Source organism: Nicotiana tabacum, chromosome 7 (genome assembly GCF_000715075.1).
Source record: "Nicotiana tabacum cultivar K326 chromosome 7, ASM71507v2, whole genome shotgun sequence".
NCBI lineage: Eukaryota > Viridiplantae > Streptophyta > Magnoliopsida > Solanales > Solanaceae > Nicotiana > Nicotiana tabacum.
In genome coordinates, this window is record NC_134086.1 from 42867353 (window position 1) to 42887241 (window position 19889).

General features: G+C 41.5%; 1 long non-coding RNA gene across 4 annotated transcripts; it reads left to right on the forward strand.

Moving 5' to 3' along the window:
* The first annotated feature begins 1822 nt into the window (after positions 1 to 1822).
* Positions 1823 to 18572, forward strand: LOC107770607 (uncharacterized). 4 transcript variants are annotated; one of them, XR_012711604.1, is made up of 5 exons: positions 1823 to 2613; positions 9155 to 9222; positions 10246 to 10313; positions 17212 to 17279; positions 18303 to 18572. It is a non-coding gene; the product is annotated as an uncharacterized LOC107770607 (long non-coding RNA). The 4 variants fall into 4 exon arrangements; XR_001644653.2 differs by lacking the exon at positions 10246 to 10313; XR_012711606.1 differs by lacking the exon at positions 9155 to 9222.
* Positions 18573 to 19889: the final 1317 nt, after the last annotated feature.

Here is a 19889-nt window from a genome sequence, read left to right on the forward strand (position 1 = left end):
TGATACCACAAACTAACCACCATGTTTTCAAATTAACAAGATTTTATTTGTCTGAAATAAGGGCAAGGGATTTTGTTCTTTCTGCAGAGATCCTCCAGGAAAAGAGCATGGTCAGGTTAGTTCATTCTCGACTTCTCAGGACCCTCATGGATAATGAGATTTAATTTCAAATTTTCAAGGATTTAGTTTTAAGTTTTTAGGACCCTCATGGATAATGGGATTTAACTAACACTCACAAATGTTCCTGGTACAGACTGGGGCAGAAGATTTTCCTTGTTTTGTCTCTTTTGTTTAATCGCAGGCGCCCACCTGGAGAACGAGAGAATCCATTTCAAGTTTTAAGTAAGTCGCAGGCGCACATCTGGAAAATGAGGGAATTCATTTCAAGTTTCAAGCAAGTCACATGTGACCACCTGGAGAATGAGGGAATTCATTTCAAGTTTCAAGCGGTCGCATGTGCCCACTTGGAGAATGAAGAAATTCATTTCAAGTTTCAAGCAAGTCGCAGGCGCCCACCTGGAAAATGAGGAAATTTAATTCAAGTTTTGAGTTAGTGGCAGGTGCCCACCTGGAGAATGAGAGAATTCATTTCAAGTTTCAAACAAGTCGCAGGCGCCCACATGGAGAACGAGGGAATCCATTTCAAGTTTTAAGTTAGTCGCAGGCGCCCACCTGGAGAACGAGGAAATTTCATTTCAAGTTTTAAGTCAATGGTAGGAGCCCACCCGGAGAACAAGAGAATTCATTTCAAGTTTTAAGTCAGTAGCAGGTGCCCACCTGGAGAACGAGGGAATTCATTTTAGAGTTAAGTCAAATCAACATCAGGAGACCGCCTGAAGAATAGGGTTAATTCAAGGTAGAAGTAGCAGAAGCTCACCTCAAGAATGCGAGTCAACAGTTCGAGACGCACAACAAGACTGTAAAAGGTTCAAGGCAGAAGAGTAGATAGGATTTTGTAGTTTTTCTTATAATTTTTATTCGTATTTGATTTTTTATTTTTATGTAACGACAGGAACTATGGACTGGAACCTCGACGGCACTTCACTCGACTCTCCACCTTGGTATCCTTCTCCATCACTCTTCCTACTTCTGAACTACACACGACCTGATTCCTTTATAGCCAAGGATATGTAGGAAGCTTAGATACCAGAGCTCGGTCACAATCTTTTGTCTATCTTTATTTTCTTTTGAATAAGTGTCGAGTCATTCAATTACGTTGCTTATTTAATTCTTTGCTCAAAAACTCTTCAAGTTTCCGAGCAAAGAGAGGCAGTTGTAAACACGTAATTTTTGACTTGCACATTTTTAAAGTTAGTTTAGTATTCCTAGTATTTTTATCGAATTATTCTAATGGAAATATAGTTCACTCTTATTTTTAATTTTAGATAATAAATTTGAAAATACAAAAATAGTTTCATTAAATATTTTCTTATTTTAAATTAGGGCCATTAGTATTTTATAGCAATATATTTTCATTTTTACTATGATTTTCACTTATTTTTCTATACTTTTATTTCAATATAATCTCTTAAGAATACGAAAAAATAGTTTCATATTTTAATAAAGTTTAGTATAATTAATTAGAATTAATTCTTGCATTATGTAGTATTTTATTTTATATTTGACTAAGGTTTGGACAATATATTTAGCCCAAATTGAGGCTCAATTCGGACACCTCCTCCCCCTTTTAATTGAGCCCAATCTCCATCAGCCCACCCCTTACCTAATTGACCCACCAGATGACCTAACCCGCCCCAAGTTCAATTTTAATTCTCAACCCTCCATTCCCTTAAGATTCAACGATCTTAATTAATCCCCACACTCCATATATACAACTTTCCACAAACCCTAACCCTAACACCCCTAACCAAACAGCGCCCCCTGTCTCCAAGCCTTCTGTCGCGCCCTAGCCATGCCAAACCCGCCGGAAATCCCCCCCAAATCACATGGTCCCCTCCTCTCTCTTCCCCCTGCCACGTGGCCTGACAGGTAACAGATTTCGTAAAATTGAATCTTCCTCATTCTCCCTCATGCGCTCATCTCACCTGAAAATCAATTTGAAGATGAGATTAGGATGAATGGGAGGCATAGGATTGAGCCTCACTCAATCTACTCCCTCCATTTGTCCTTTACTTGTGACTAAAGATGGATTTTCGGATTTTTTAGAAAGAGGAAAAATTTTCACGACTTGGAGGGGAAGTCTAGAAGTTTCTGGAGCTTATATATATTGGGGGTTCGTTTCTTTAGGGGTGGGCGATTGGAAAAATTTAGGAATTCTTCAGTTTTTTTTGGACAAAAATTTTGAGAAAAAAAAATCGGACAGAAAGGAGAAAAAGAAAAGTTCTAGGGTTTTTGATTTTTTATTTTTCTGAATTTTGGTTTTAGTTTTCCATATATACAAGAAAAATCAGTTTCTTCTTCTGGATTTTTGTTCAAAATGGAGTAAAGACAATTGGGTGTTCGAAATTTTTGGAGTCACCGTTTGTGGTTCTGGTCGTGGCTTGTTGTCTCTGTTTGAAGATCTTGTTGAATTCCTCTATTCTGGACTCACTCAGTTTTGCTCGATTTAGTGCTGTAATTGCTGAATTTTGTTCATTGGAAAGCTAATCTCAGGTTATTCTTAATCTCACTGCTTTATTTTGGTATGATTGGAGTTTGATTGATTTCGAAATGTGCCGGATTCTCTATTTTTATGTTGTTACTCTTTTAACTTTTTATTAGTTGGTTGTTGTATGTATGATTGAGGAATACGTATTAGAGTGTGAGTTAGTTTAATGGAGCTAAAAGTATATGTGTTCCCTTTCTTTTGACTTCAATCATGGAGTGTATGTGAGAGGGATTCAATAGCTTGCTGCTAAAGAAATCTATTCACTGCTTTGGTAATTTATCTCACCACTGTTTAGAACCATGACTTAGTAATTTTGACATTATCCTTGTATAGTTGGAGTACTTTATTAAGGTGAAATAATATGTTCTTAATATTTCAATAATAACGTCTGGAAGCATGAGTAAGTCTTTAAATGAAATGAAAGTTTTTCTTTGTTTAATTCAAGTTTTCATGTCAGGTCCTTGTTAGTCTATCGAGATTTGAGAGTCTATGTTTAAGGCGTCTGTCTATTATATCTATATGTTAGTTTTATTGAATTTTTTAGAGCTCATGAAAGCATGTTTCAATCTCTGCTGAAGGCTACATTTGATTTCAAAATTTTCCTTGAATATTAAGAAGATTACTGCAATTTTGTTAAAATTGTTTGGTGTACTTTGGAATGTCTACATTGAGCTATGTGGTGGTTGGTTTAAGATGAGTGAGCCTGCTAAATCATGTGTTTAGTGTTCATGCTTAGTTTTGGGATTTAATATGGTGAAAAGTGGATGTTCCGACAGCTCAGATTCACATTTATTTTTACTAGTTTTCCAGATTTTTTTCAAATTCTTGTTTCTTGAGTTGCTTTGAATGCTTATCTGTGGAATACTTTATTTTAGTGATTGGATTTGCTATATTTGAATTGTTTTGGATGATCATTGATGCTGTGGGACGGGGAAAGGTCGGAGCCCATTAGCAAATAATTTGTTTCCATGCTTTAGGCATTGGGTTCCGCCTAATAAAAGTGAAAAGATAAAAATAAAACATGAGTATGAATCTTTCTTTCTTTATTTAGTTTTTTTTTATTTTCTTTATGTATCGTATTATTCACTAGTAGCATGCCTAGGCCATTATCATTTGGGTAGGCAAATCTTTAGGACGTTCATGCTTTAATTCCTTTTAGGAGAGAGGTTGTCCCTTTAGTCGATTATATTATTCGGGGAATGCCCCGAAGTACTTTGTAAATATTTTGGAGGCCGTGACGAGTTTGTGAAGGAAGCATAGTGTAGTATTTTATTTCTATTTTTTATTTTTATTTTATTTTCCTTTTTATTTTTATTTTCCTTTTATTTGTCTTTTATTTAGGTAGGGACAACCTCGAACCTTTTTGCGTTTGTTTTCTTTTTGTGTGTTTTTACCTCAATTCGAATATTTTGGAAAACAACTTGATTATGTACGCAACCGTACTAGTTACGGGACTCGGGGAATGCCTAACACCTTCTCCCCGAGTTAAATGAACCCCCTTACGTAGAATCTCTGGTGCAAACTTAATTTTGGAATCTAAAGTATTTTAAAAGAGAATTATTTTTAAACGGTGACCTGATACACTGAAATCAAATGTCAGGTCGCGACTCTGAAATATCTTTTAAAACACAATTTTGTCACTTTCAATTTTAAAAACCCTTTTGAGCTTTTTAAGTCTTTTATTATTTTAAAGGGAATTAAGAAGTAAAAAAAAAGGGGTGTGACAATCATGACCATAATTTTTGGCGTTTATAACATTCCCACTACTCCTTATTTTTACTCTTTGCTTTTACAACTTCCTCTTCTTCTCCAACTTATCTTAGAACCCTACTTGCAAACTTCAACTTTCTCAATAAATTTCTCCTTCACAAATTTCTTACCGTCATGTCTGCTAACACTACTGCCTTTGAAAACTCTAGTCTTCTCTTTGATAGAGGCCCAAAAAAGAACAAACCAAATGAGACAGATGTTGAGTCGGAACCTCCTAGCGTAAACAACATCATACCTCTTCATCTTAGCACGAAATCTGACCTTCAAGAACAAAAAAGAACCTGCAAATCCCAAAAGTGACAGGCACTGGTCTGTTCGTAGGTATCCTTCCTCCATTCGTCCTCCTAGCATCCCTATCGTGAATGAGGAATATAATTAGAACAACATCGAAATCTTCACCTCTAATGAGGTAGAAAGGGTCACCTTCTCCAAACCAGGGTTCATGTATGATTATACATACCCTTTCACTTTGGGCCCTTTCATTTTAAGAGTGGGTGAAGGAGTCGACCCAGTAATCTTAGAATTTTGCCACCGATACCAACTCTGCTTGGCACAATTAGGCCCATACATATGGCATATGGTGGCTTGCCTCCACCAATTATACTCTGAGATCAGGGAAACTCTAACTCTTGCACATGTGATGAACTTTTACTCCTTTAAGATTTTTTGCGAGAGTATGCTAAAATTCAGCAAACGGGGTCATCATGCCCTTCTCACCAGCGTCGATGATGATAACGATCGTGGATAGATGAAACATTTTATTTTCATTACTGCCAGGGACATCCTCCCGACCACAACGTTTGCTGTTCTTGAATCATGGAACCTTTTTCGTAAGTCTTAGAGTATTTCTTTTCTTTCCATGTTTTCAAAAACACCTTCCATTGTTACTAACTTTATACATTCCTTATTCCAGCTACTCATTGGAAATTACCATGGTTTAAGATCTGGCCCAATGGGTACAGAAAATTCTAGATATCACTACACCAGAATCCCGAAGGTAAAAAAAATATCTTGCAAATATGGATAGAAAGCCAAAACTATGATAAACAAAAATTCTTCCTTCTTTCAATCTTACAAAATAACATAGAAATAGTTTAGTAATTGTTTTTTTGTACCACACAAGACTTTCAAAGGGATCTGTTGTTTGTCCTGACATCGAGGCTCTTAAGCACTCGATGGAAGCTGAATGGGTACTGTAGGGTGCCCTTAACTGGAGGAGAGCTCGCGAATCTACTCGGACTTCTGGTGAAGGTACCACCTCCCAGAGTCCCCATCTCAAAAACAAGAAACCAAAGAGGAAGTGTACCTCCTCGACTGGGACTCAAGAGAAAAGAGTGAAAGAAATACCAACCGGACCGACCACAATTGTCCTTGATGAAGAAGAAATCAATGATGAAGCGACTCCTCTTTAAAGAAGAAAAGATATTTATCAGCTCAACTAGATGCTCAATCAGAAGAGCTTCAAACTCCACCACCGGAAGAAGTTCAAGAACTCTGGGGGCAAATGGAAATAGCCGAAAATGCTTAATCTCGCTTTCAAAGTCCCACAGTTATTTCTGATCAAAGGAGTTCAATCCATGACCTCCTTCAACTGCCAAATTCTGAGCTGATAACAACTACCTCTCCACCTACACCAACTTCTTCTTCTCCACCGGCCCATCTGAATAAATAGAAAATGCCCCTTCTCTATGGTCATCCGACAATGAAAATTTGGAAAAATACTTACTCGGCACCCACTCAATACCCTCATAGAAAACGAAGCGCCATCCTTTCGATTTCGAATGAGTGCCATATACTTTTCAAGTCGGTGGAGCTTGCCAATTATCTGAAGCTGCTGGCCTTAGAAAAAAGATTAGAGAAAAATGGACTCTCTTTCTACGGAGTGTTTGATAAACAATAGTATGCACTGTTCGACGCATGTATCAATCTAAGTTTCTTTTATCTCCTTCCAACTTATACTTTTCACTAATAACCTTAGATTTAACCCTTTTTAGGCTAACCTTTTTGCTTCCAAGGGCATGCAAAGGTTGATTCTGGACAAACAAGAGCATACTTCGGAACGAGATCAACTTCTAGCCGAACGAAATCAGCTTGCTGAGCGCCTCCCAGTGTTGGAGGAAAAAATTTCTCAAATAGATGATCTCGAGGCTCGGTTGTAGCAATTCGAATGGCTCACAGCCAGGAAGCTTCCCAGCTACGTGAAAACCTTAAGGAAGCAAAGGCTAAATGGGTTGAACTTCATGATACCGCGATTGCTGCTGCCGAGCGTGAGTCTACCTTTATGGAACAAGTTAATAACTTGGAGGCTAGCTTATGCTCCAAAATCGAGGAGGCCAATGCTACCGAGGAGAAAAGAGAAAGAATGTAAGAAAGGCTCAGAAGGGTCATGGAGAAAAAATCAACTTCATTTGAGCACCAATATCGAGCTTGACTCTAAAATCAACAGTATTGATGGTAGGTTAGAAACACGTGTTTTAGCCGCGTTTTACACTCTAATTATTGCACTTTACATGTCTTTGAGCTTAAATGATAGTGAATTACACTTATTACATGTTCTATGCCTTGTAGGAAGTGGTTTCGAGTTAAAAAAGATAATTATGAGCTAAATCGAACAATTTGGAGCTTTGAAGTATGAGTAAAAGCCCAAGGAATTAATCTGGGATCGCGTTCGGGGGTCGAGGACTGAGTCTGGATATAAAAAAAATGAAGAAAATAATTTACTCTGGAAAAGTTACATAGCTGCACTGCGTAGGGCAGTGCATAGGGCAGCGCAGCAGTGTGTTTTGCTGCTGTCCGTCAGAAATCGCTCTCTGAACTTCTCCACTGGCACACCGCATAGGGAATCGCACCGTGCATCGCGCCTGTGCAATTTTTATAGAGTATTTTTTTGTATCATCTTGGAAAGGGTAGTTTCATCCGGACTCGCTTCGGCATCGTATAAATACACAAAAATATATTTTTAAAGGGACGTTTGACCTACGAAAGATTGGAAGAGCATTGGAGACATAAAGCATAAGGATTCATCATTCTTTCTTCAACTCAACACCCGAGTTTAGATTGAATTCATATTTTCTTATTATTCAACTTTATTTGTGATGACTTTATTCATGATTATGGAGTAGTTTACCTTAGAGTTTGATGGATATGATGTTTGATTGATATTTGTGGATTTTAACTCTAGTTCTTTGCTTGAGTTCGTTTATGGAGCTTTGAATTGATTGCAACTTTATTCAGTTTATTTAATCGAAAGAGGAATATTTTGGTGATTATCTTTGCATTATTTGATTTGGTTTAATTCAGTTATTCTTTTAAGTAATCAAAAGAGCTTGTTGAATTGTTGATTAAATCAAGTTAGGAGAATATTCAAGAGACGTTTTTGTAATGATCCGGCTTCTCGTTTCATGAGTTATCGCTCTGTTTCTCCCATTTCTGCTTCTTTATATCTTGTTCAGCTGTATTATGTGGTATTGGGGGTGGTTGGTTCGGGTACAGAATGGTTTGGTAGAGAAATGAGACACTTAGTCTCTTTTGAGTAAGCTTAAGTTGGAAAAGTCAACTGAATGTTGACTTATGTGAAAAAGGTCTCGGATGTGAATTCCGATAGTTCGAATAGCTTTGTTAGATGATTTGGGACTTAGGAGCGTGATCGGAATGTATTTTAGAGGTCCGTGGAAGATTTAGTCTTGAATTGGTGAAATTGGAATTTTGGCGTTTTCCAGTTGGTAGTGGAGATTTTGATATAGGGGTCGGAATGAAATTCCGAAAATTGGAGTAGGTCCGTTTTATCATTTGTGACGTGTGTGCAAAATTTCAGGTCATTCGGACGAGGTTTGATAGACTTTTTGATCGAAAGCGAAAATTGAAAGTTTTGGAATTCATAGGCTTGAATTTGAGGGTGATTTGGTGTTCCGACATTGTTTTGAGTGTTCCGAGGATTGGAAAAAGTTTGAATAGTGTTATGTGACTTGTTGGTGTGTTTGGTTGAGGTCCCGAGGCCCTTGGGATGGATTTGGATGGTTGACTGAGAGTTTGGATTTTTGGAGTTGTGTTGTAGATTTTCTGCTTCTGTTATTTCCGCACCTGCGGATTGGGGACCGCAGGTGCGATGCCGCAGATGCGTAGAGGAGGTTGCAGAAGCAGATTTGGGTCAGTTGGAGCTTGGCCACAGGTGCGGTGCATTGGGCACATCTGCGGGGCCATAGGTGCTGTTCCTGGACGTAGATGCGGCCCTGGGGGATTAATGAAGAACCGCAGATGCGGTTGTCTTGACCGCAAATGTGGTCTGTAGAAGCGTGATTTGGGCCGCAGGTGCAGAATCCCTAGGCCAGAACCTATATAAGGTTTCCTTCGCGATTTTCAGCTTTGTTTCACCATATTTAAGTCAGATTGAGAGCTTTTTGGGAGATTTTGAAGAGGGGATTCAAGGGAACTTCGTAGAGGTAAGATTCTTGGAACTAAAACTCATTTCTATGGTGTTATTTTACTGATTAGACATGGAGTTTATGGAAATTAGTGGTTAAAATTGGGGGTTTAGGATTTGAAATTGGAGACCTTGATTTAGGGATTTAAGGGGTCATTTGTGGTCGGATTTTGATGTATTATGTATGAACTCGTGAGATTAGAAGGATTCTAGTTTTGTGATTTTTATCGGAATTCGATACGTGGGCTCAGGGGTCGGGTTTGGCCAATTTCGGAATTTTTTATGTAAATTGGTTATTTTCGAGTGGGCTTTGTTCCCTTAGCATATTTTGATGGTATAAATCTGATTTTGGTTAGATTTGGAGCATTCGGAGGCCGAGTCGAGAGGCAAAGGCATCGCGGGCTAGAGTTTGGACCGGATTGAGGTAAGTAATGATTATAAATGTTGTCCTGAGGGTATGAAACCCCGGATTTCACATCATTATGCTACTTTGAGGTGGCGTACACGCTAGATGACGAGCGTGGGGTCGTGCACCGTTGAGGATTGTGACTTTGTCCGTCCCGTACGACTGTTAAGTTGCATATTTGATTAAACCCTATTTGATATCATTGTTTTTTGGAAATTATTATCATATTTTAGGCGGAATGCCATATTTGGGCTGAATGCCAACTGTTTTGGACCCTTAGGGGCTTTTTACTGCTTTTCCTGACTGTTTTTACTTAATATCTGTACTCAGTCATGTTGTATTCTACTATTTTTATAACTCAGTCATATTTACTTCATTTTGATATTTTAAGTGATATTTTGGGCTGAGTATCATGTTTTACTATTGCCCGAGTGGCTTGAGAGATTTCTAAGTGAGTAAGCCCGAGGACCTGTATTGTGAGGATATCATGGGATCGGGCTGCGCGCCGCAACTTGTGTACTTATTATGATATATGAGAGGTCGAGGGCTTGATTTGTTATTCCACGAGATAACTTGTGATAGCGTTTGGGCTGTAGGAGCCCCTCTGGAGTCTGAATACTCCTAGTGAGTACGGGTACCTAGTGTGAGATGTGATATTGCCCGAGGGGTTGTTATTGTTTCATGTTATTGCCCGAGGGGCTGATTACGAGTGATTGTGAGGTAGCCGGAGGGGCTAGTTCTATTGATATTTTGCCCGAGGGGTGGTTGTGGTACATGTTTTGCCTGAGGGGCTATTTACGTTTCTACCATTTTACTCACTATTTTCATCACTCGTTTGAAACTAATTAAAGTGTTTTAAAATGTTTTACTGAACTGAGTTGTTTTTACGAGTTTTATTGCTTTACTGCATTGTTCTAGACTTATACTGTTTTACTGTAGCGTTATGATATGGTTTACGTGTTTTCTTATTGCTCAGCTGCCTTAAATTTTATTACTTACTAAGTTGGCGTACTCACATTACTCCCTGCACCTTGTGTATAGATCCAAGAGTCTCGAGGGGTGATAGTGAGTGCTGATCAGTCTTCCAGCATGTCTCCAGAGTCGACTAGGTAGCCGCTTGGCGTTCGCAACCCAGTGTTTCTCCTTCCTACCTTATTCAACTTTGTATTAGCATTTTGTTTTCAGACTATGTTGTCCTTTCTTATTCCTAGATGAGTTGTAGTTGCTCATGACTGCTGACACCCCGATGTCGGGCTATGTTATATATTTTTCGCACTGTTTCCTTTAACGTATACTATGAGATTTTAGCTAATTACTCGCTTTAAATGACTTAATATGAATTTCTGGTTGGTGTTGGGGTTTGTGTCGGCTGGCCTAGTTTCACGTTAGGCGCCATTATGACCGGGTTAGTTTTTAGGTCGTGGCAAGTTAGTATTAGAGCCTAGGTTACATAGGTCTCACGAGTCATGAGCAAGTTTAGTAGAGTCTTGCGGATCGGTATGGAGACGTTTGTACTTATCCTCAGGAGACTGCAGAACCTTTAGGAAAAACTTCTTGTTCTTGAATTCCTATCGTGCGAATGTATTGATTCTGGTACTAAACTTCTGTTATTCTATTCTCTCACAGATAATGAGAACACGTGCTACCGGTCAGGATGGACGACCACCAGTACCATCAGTTGGGGCCACCAGAGGCCGAGGACGCGGTCAAGGCCGTGGTAGGGGCAGGGGTGTGGCCCGCACAACAGCTAGGGCAGCACCTGCAGATCTACCAGCCGCCCAATTTATGATCAGGTCCCAATTGTGGATGCTCCAGCGGCACCAGCTCAGGCACCGGCTGTGCCTATTGTGATCCCAGGCCTTCAGGAGGCCCTGACCCAGATTCTATCAGTGTGCACTGGCCTAGCTCAGGCGGTCTCAGTTACTACAGCCGCAGCTACTTCTCATGCTGGGGGAGGACTCTCACCGCTCGCACACCTGAGCCAGTCGTGCAAGGACTTTAGACAACTACGACACCTCTAGCCCAGCCAGTTGCAGTTGCTCAGGACTATGTAACTCCTGTTATGCCAGAGGACGAGCAGCGCAGATTGGAGTGGTTTGGTAGACTTCAGCCTCCGACCTTCAGTGGTGAAGAGGGCGAGGATGCCCAGGGTTTCTTGTACAAGTTCAGAGGATGCTTCGGACCGTAGGTATTCTGGAGACCAGTGGGGTCTCATTGACTACTTTCTAGTTCTCTGAGGCTGCACTTAGTTGGTGGGAGGTTTATGAGAGGCGTAGGCCGGTTGGCGCAGCGCCCCTTTTTTGGCAGCAGTTCTCCATTCTTTTTCTAGAAAAGTTTGTGCCCAAGTCTTGCCGAGAGAAGCTGCGCAGGCAGTTCGAGCAGCTTCATCAGGGTGATAGATCTATTATGCAGTATGAGATGCGGTTCTCTAAGTTGGATCGTCATTCTGTCTGGTTGGTTCCCACAGATCGAGAGAGGATCAGGTGGTTTATAGATGGACTTGTTTTTCAGCTTCAGTTGCTTATGACCAGAGAGAGTATCTAGTGCTACCTTTGATGCGGTTGTACAGATTGAGATGGTTCGTGGTCAGGAAAGGATTGAGAGGGAGGCTAAGAGGCCTTGTGGTCAGGGTGGATTCAGTGGTACTCCTCATGGGGGTTAGTTTCAACACGGTAGAGGCCGTCCATTCAGGCATGCTTAGTCAGCTTGTCTAGATTATCGTAGGGCATCATCGGGCCATAGTTCTCACAATTCTCATCAGGGCCATTCATCCCTTAGTGCCCTTCCAGCCCAGAGTTCATCCCGTGCTCCATCGGTTCAGGGCTCTTCTATGCCAGGTTCTTCTGCTAGTCATCTCGGTGCTAGGGGTTCCCTTCACTCCCCGTCTCCAGCAACAGGGGGTTGTTATGAGTGTGGAGAGTTGGGGCACATATGGAGGCAGTGTCCTCATCGTCTTGGGGGTTCATCTCAGTAGAGGAGTTAGCCATCGACTTCAACATCAGTTACTTCACTATCCACCCAGTCAACTAGGGGTGGATTGACTGGGTGGATGATAGTCAGCTAGGGGTCTCCCCAGAGGGGGAGGTCAATCAGGTGGTGGTCAGACCTGTTTCTATGCATTCTCAGCTAGACCCGATGCTATTACTTCAGATGTTGTGATTATAGGTATTGTCTCAGTCTTCCATAGAGATATTTGATCCCGGTTCTAATTTTTCATATGTGTCGTCATACTTTGCTCGTTATTTGGATACGCCCCATGAGTCTCTTGTTTCATCTCTTCGTATATCTACTCCGGTGGGCGATACTATTATTGTGGACCGCATATATTGGTCGTGTGTGGTGACTATTGGGGGTTTGAAGACCCGGGTGGACCTTTTGTTACTTTATATGGTGGACTTTGATGTGATATTAGGCATGAATTGGCTATCTCCGTATTGTGCTATATTGGACTATCATGCTAAGACAGTGATGTTGGCTATGCCGGGTGTGCCACAGATTGAGTGGTGAGGTTCGACTGATTTTGTTCCCAGTAGGGTGATTTCATTTCCGAAGGCCCAGCAGATGGTCAGGAAAGGTTGTCTTTCATACTTAGCTTTTGTGAGGGATGTTAGTGCAGAGACTCCTAGTATTGATTATGTTCCAGTAGTGAGGGATTTTCCCAATATGTTTCCCGCAGACCTGCCGGGCATGCCACCGGACAGGGATATTGATTTTGGTATTGATCTGGTGCCGGGAACTCAGCCCATTTCTATTCCACCATATCGTATGGCACCAACAAAGTTGAAGGATTTGAAAGAGTTGGAGGAGCAGCTTCAGGAACTCTTTGATAAAGGGGTTTATTCGGCCTAGTGTGTCACCTTGGGGTGTGCCTGTTCTATTTGTGAAGAAGAAGGATGGCACGATGAGGATGTGCATTGATTACAGGTAGTTGAACAAAGTTACATTCAAGAACAAGTACCCTTTGCCTCGTATATATGATTTATTTGACCATCATCAGGGAGCGAGAGTGTTCTCCAAGATTGATCTCCGTTCAGGTTATCGCTAGTTGAAGATTGGGGACTCAGATATTCTTAAGACAGCTTTCAGGACCTGCTATGGTCATTATGAGTTCCTTGTGATGTCTTTTGGGCTGACCAATGCCCCATCAACGTTCATACATTTGATGAACAACGTGTTTCAACCTTATCTCGACTCGTTTGTGATTATTTTCATTGATGATATCCTGGTATCCTCACGTAGTTAGGAGGAGCACGCGGAGCATCGAAGAGTTGTGTTGCAGAGATTGAGGGAAGAGAAGCTTTATGCAAAGTTCTCCAAATGTGAGTTTTGGCTTAGCTCAGTGGCTTTCTTGGGACATGTGGTGTCTAGTGAGGGATTTAGGTTGATCTGAAGGAGATAGAGGCGGGTTAGAGTTGGCCCAGACCATCCTCAACCATAGAGATTCGTAACTTTCTTGTTTTGGCAGGTTATTACCATCGGTTCATTCAGGGATTTTTATCTATAGCATCACCCTTGACCAAATTGACTCAAAAGGGTGCTCCATTTAGGTGGTCGGATGAGTGTGAGGCAAGCTTTCAGAAACTCAAGACTGCCTTGACCACAGGTCCAGTGTTAGTTTTTCCATCATCTTCAGGTTCATATATAGTGTATTGTGATGCTTCGAGAGTGGGTATCGGGCGTGTGTTGATGCAGGAGGGTAGGGTTATTGCTTATGCTTCTCGTTAGTTGAAGACCAATGAGAAGAACTACCCAGTTCACGATCTAGAGTTGGCTGCCATTGTTCACGCATTGAAGATTTGGATGCATTATCTTTATGGTGTGTCTTGTGAGGTGTTTACTGATCATCGTAGCCTCCAGCACTTGTTCAAGCAGAAAGATCTCAATTTGAGGCATCAGAGATGGTTGGAGCTGCTAAAGGACTATGATATTACTATTTTATACCATCCGGGGAAGGCCAATGTAGTGGTCGATGACTTGAGTAGGAAGGCGGTGAGTATGAGCAGTTTGTCATATATTCCTGTTGGGGAGAGACCTCTTGCAGTTGATGTTCAGGCCTTGGCCAATCGGTTTGTGAGGTTGGATATTTCAGAGCCCATTCAGGTCTTAGCTTGTGTGGTTTCTCGGTCTTCCTTGTTTGATCGCATCAGAGAGCACCACTATGATGATCCTCATTTGCTTGTCCTTAAGGACAGAGTCCAACACGACGATGCCAGAGATGTGACTATTGGTGATGATGGGGTGTTGAGGATGCAGGGCCGGATATGTGTGCCCAATATAGATGGGCTTCGGGGAGTTGATTCTGGAGGAGGCCCATAGCTCGCGGTAATCCATCCATCTGGGTGCCGTAAAGATGTACCAGGATCTGAGATAGCATTATTGGTAGAGGAGAATGAAGAAGGATATTGTCAGATTTGTAGCTCGGTGTATCAATTGTCAACATGTGAAATATAATCATCAAAGACCCGGTGGCTTGCTTCAGCAAATGGATATTCCAGAGTGGAAGTGGGAGCGGATCACCATGGATTTTGTAGTTGGACTCCCGCGGACTTTGAAGAAATTCGATGCTATTTGGATGATTGTGGATCGGCTGACCAAGTTCGCGCACTTTATTCCTGTGTGTACTACCTATTCTTCAAAGTGGTTGGCAGAGATCTATATCCGAGAGATTGTTTGTTTGCATGGTGTCCTAGTTTCCATCATTTCAGATAGAGGTACTCAGTTCACTTTGCCGTTTGGGAGAGCCGTGCAGAGAGAATTGGGTTCTTAGGTTGAGTTGAGCACAACTTTTCACCCTCAAATGGATGGGTAGTTCGAGCACACTATTCAGATATTGGAGGACATGTTGCGCGCTTGTTTCATTAATTTCGGTGGTTCATGGGATCAGTTTCTACCACTTGCAGAGTTTGCTTATAATAACAGTTATCAGTCGAGTATTCAGAAGACTCCATATGAGGCTTTGTATGGGAGGCGGTGTAGATCTCTAGTTGGTTGGTTTGAGTCAGGTGAGGCTAGGCTTTTTGGTAGAGACTTGGTGCAGGATGCTTTGGACAAGGTGAAGGTGATTCAGGAGCGGCTTCGTACAGCGCAGTCGAGACAAAAGAGTTATGCTGACAGGAAGGTTTGTGATGTGTTCTACATGGTTGGGGAGAAGGTTCTATTGAAGGTTTCACCCATGAAGGGTGTTATGAGATTTGGGAAGAAGGGTAAATTGAGCCCTAGGTTCATTGGACCTTTTAAGGTGCTTCAGGGGGATTGGGGAGGTGGCTTATGAGCTTGCTTTGGCACCCAGCTTATCGAGTGTGCATCCGGTATTTCATGTTTCTATGCTCTGGAAGTATATTGGGGATCTGTCTTATGTTTTGGATTTCAGCACGGTCCAGTTAGATGATGATTTGACTTATGATGTGGAGCAAGTAGATATTTTGGAGCGGCAGGTCCAAAAGTTGAGGTCAAAGGATATAGCTTTAGTGAAAATGCAGTGGAGAGGTCGGCCCATGGAGAAGGCTACCTGGGAGACCGAACGGGAGATGCAGAGAAGATATCCTCACCTATTTGAGGTTTCAGGTATGTTTCTTGACTCGTTCGAGGACAAATGTTTGTTTAAGAGGGGGAGGATGTAACGACCAGCCGGTCGTTTCATGAGTTATCACTCCGTTTCCCCCATTTCTGCTTCTTTACGTCTTGTTTAGCTGTATTATGTGGTATTGGGGTGGTTGTTTTGGGTTCAGAATGGTTTGGTAGAGAAATGAGACACTTAGTCTCTTTTGAGTAAGCTTAAGTTGGAAACGTCAACCGGATGTTGACTTGTGTGAAAAATGTATCGGATGTGAATTCTGATGGTTCGGATAGCTTCGTTAGGTGATTTGGAACTTAGGAGCATATCAGAATGTATTTTGGAGGTCAGTGGAAGATTTAGGCTTCAGTTGGCAAAATTGGAAATTTGATATTTTCTGGTTGGTAGTGGAGATTTTGATATAGGGGTCGGAATGGAATTCCAGAAATTAGAGTAGGTCCGTTGTGTCATTTGTGACGTGTGTTTAAAATTTCAGGTCATTCGGACGAGGTTTGATAGACTTTTTGATAGAAAGAGGAATTTGGATACTTTGGAATTCATAGGCTTGAATCCGAGGGTGATTTGGTGTTCCAGCGTTGTTTTGAGTGTTTCGCGGGTTCGAACAAGTTTGAATAGTGTTATGTGACTTGTTGGCGTGTTTGGTAGAGGTCCCGAGGGCCTTGGGATGGATTTGGATGGTTGACGGAGAGTTTGGATTTTTGGAGTTGTGCTGGAGATTTTCCGCTTCTGTTATTTCCGCACCTGCGGATTGGGGACCGCAGGTGTGACACTGCAGATGCGTAGAGGAGGCCGCAGAGGTGGATTTGGGTCTGCTGGAGCTTGGCCGCAGGTACGGTGCATTGGGCGCATCTGCGGGGCCGCAACCTGGAAGTAGATGCGGCCCTGGGGGATTTAATGAAGAACCGCAGATGTGGTTGTCTTGACCGCAGGTGCGGTCTGCAGAAGCATGATTTTGGCTGCAGGTGCGAAATCCCTAGGCCAGAACCTCTATAAGGTTTCCTTCGCAATTTTCAGCTTTGTTTCACCATTTTTAAGTCGTATTGAGAGCTTTTTAAGAGATTTTGAAGAGGGAATTCACGGGGACTTCGTGGAGGTAAGATTCTTGGTACTAAAACTCGTTTCTATGGTGATATTTTACTGATTAGACAAGGAGTTTATGGAAATTAGTGGTTAAAATTAGGTGTTTAGGGTTTGAAATTGGAGACCTTGATTTAGGGATTTGAGGGGTCGTTTGTGGTCTGATTTTGATGTATTTGGTATGTATGAACTCGTGAGAGTGTAAGGATTTTAGTTTTGTGATTTTTATCAGAATTTGAGATATGGGCCTGGGGGTCGGGTTTGGCCGATTTCGGGAATTTTATGTAAATTGGTTATTTTCGAGTGGGCTTTGTTCCCGTAACATATTTTGATGGTATGAATCTATTTTTGGTTAGATTTGGAGCATTCAGAGGCCGAGTCGAGAGGCGAAGGCATCGTGGGCTAGAGTTTGGACCGGATTGAGGTAAGTAATGATTGTAAATGTTGTCCTGAGGGTATGAAACCCCGGATTTCACATCGTTGTGCTACTTTGCGGCGACATACACGCTAGATGACGAGCGTGGGGTCGTGCACCATTTGGGATTGTGACTTGGTCCGTCTCGTACGACTGTTAAGTCGCGTATTTGATTAAAACCTGTTTGATATCATTGTGTTTTGGAAATTATTACCATATTTTGGGCTGAATGCCATATTTGGGCCTCGTGCCAACTATTTTGGACTTTTAGGGGATTTTTACTGCTATTCCTCACTGATTGGCTTAATATCTATACTCAGTCATATTGTATTCTACTGTTTTCATAAGTCAGCCGTATTTACTTTGTTTTGATATTTTTAAATGATATTTTTGGCTGAGCATCATGTTTTACTGTTGCCCGAGTGGCTTGAGAGATTTTTGACTGAGTGAGGCCGAGGGCCTGTATTGTGAGGATATCATGGGATCGGGTTGCGCGCCGCAGCATGTGTATTGATTGTGATATATGAGAGGCCGAGGGCCTGATTTATTATGCCACGAGATGGCTTGTGATAGAGCTTGGGTTGCAGGAGCCCCTCCGGAGTCTGAACACCCCCAGTGAGCGCGGGTACCCAGTGTGAGATGTGATATTGCCTGAAGGGCTGTTGTTGTTTCATGTTATTGCCCGAGGGGCTGATTACGAGTGATTGTGAGGTAGCCCGAGGGGCTTGTTCTATTGATATTTTGCCCGAGGGGCGGTTGTGGTACATGTTTTGCCCAAGGGGCTATTTACGTTTCTATCCTTTTACTTATTGTTTTCATCACTCGTTTGAAACTAATGAAAGATTTTTTAAAAGGTTTTACTGAACTGAGTTGTTTTACGAGTTTTATTGCTTTACTACATTGTTCTGGACTTATACTATTTTACTGTAGCGTTATGACGTGGTTTACATGTTTTCTTACTGCTCAACTGCCTTTACTTTTATTACTTACTGAGTTGGCGTACTCACATTACTCCCTGCACCTTGTGTGCAGATCCAGGAGTCTTGGGGCGCGATAGTGAGTGCTGATCAGTCTTCCATCAGGTCTCCAGAGTCGACTAGGTAGCTGTTTGGCATTCGCAGCCGTGTGCTTCTCCTTCCTACCTTATTCAGCTTTGTATTAGCATTTTGTTTCAGACTATGTTGTCCTTTCTTATTCCTAGACGAGTTGTAGTTGCTCATGATTGGTGACACCCCGATGTCGGGCTGTGTTATATATTTTCCGCATTGTTTCCTTTAACTTATACTATTGGATTTTAGCTAATTACTGGCTTTAAATGACTTATTATGAATTTCTGGTTGGTGTTGGGGTTTGTGTTGGCTGGCCTAGTTTCACGTTAGGCGCCATCACGATCGAGTCAGTTTTTGGGTCATGACAGTTTTCCTGAAGACTAATCCATTAACGCATGCTTGCATATTTTCACAGTGATTTATATTAGTTCACCTCGTAGAGTTAAGATTTAATCGAGAGAGGAGTCTTGGCTACACGTTTGAACTATTCATCGAGTCAATTCGTAAGAATCATTAGAACATTAGAGTGAATTGAACTAGAGTTAGATCCCAAATAGCTATCTTGCACCTATCATGTCACTACATTAGACCCCAAATAGCTATCTTGCACCTATCATGTCACTACCCTTATTTCTCCCATTGATATTTCTGTATTGCTCAACTCTTGTCTTTTTGTGATCAATTGTTAATTGTTTTAGTTTCATAGTTAATTTTAGTTATTAATCATCCCAATTAAAGTGTTAATCCTCTCGAATAGCGTTAAGCTAGAAATTACTTGAAACTTATTTAAATTAATCCATGTGGAGACGATAATTAAACTGTAATATCTTTGGCTAGCAAATATCTTCTGACGCCGTTGCTAGAGATTTTGCAAACAATAGTGTTTAAACTTAGTTTTGGTGCTAATTCAGGAACCATTATTATTTTGTTCTTCACGAGTTTTCTCTTGTGTGCAGGGCAACATGTTTAACTTCTATGGTGTATGACTCGGTCTTCTTCAAAAGAAGTGATTCCATACGATCCAGTAGTGGAAAAGCGTCTGCGACAGTTGAGGAAAGAGAAAGAACTCACCGAAAAATTCTTGGGGCAACCTTCAGCCCAAGAACACATGGCTAAGAATGGTGATGATGGGGTAGACTTAGCTACAAGAGAGGCAACACAACATAGAGAACAAGCTGCACGAATAGCAGCTGAAGCAGCCCTTAGAGCTGATGATGAGAATATCATGGGGGTTGAAGATTCAATCTAAATCGACCCCTGGTTGAAGACCAATTTGAGAATATGTCTCCCACGCCTGGAAGAGCATTAGGTGACTATGTCAGACCAATCTACAATCAGGGATTGTCAAGTGTCAGACCTCCACCTCTAGCAACAAATAATTTTTAGTTAAAGTAAGGCTTGCTTCAAACCATTCAGAACAACTGTGTCTTTAGAGGGAAGGGAAATGAAGATCCTAACACTCACTTAATGGACTTTGAGGAAATCATGAACACCTTCCAGTACAATGGAGTGTCAAAAGATGCAGTCTACTTAAGGGCATTTCCCTTTTCATTGAAGGATGATGCAAAGC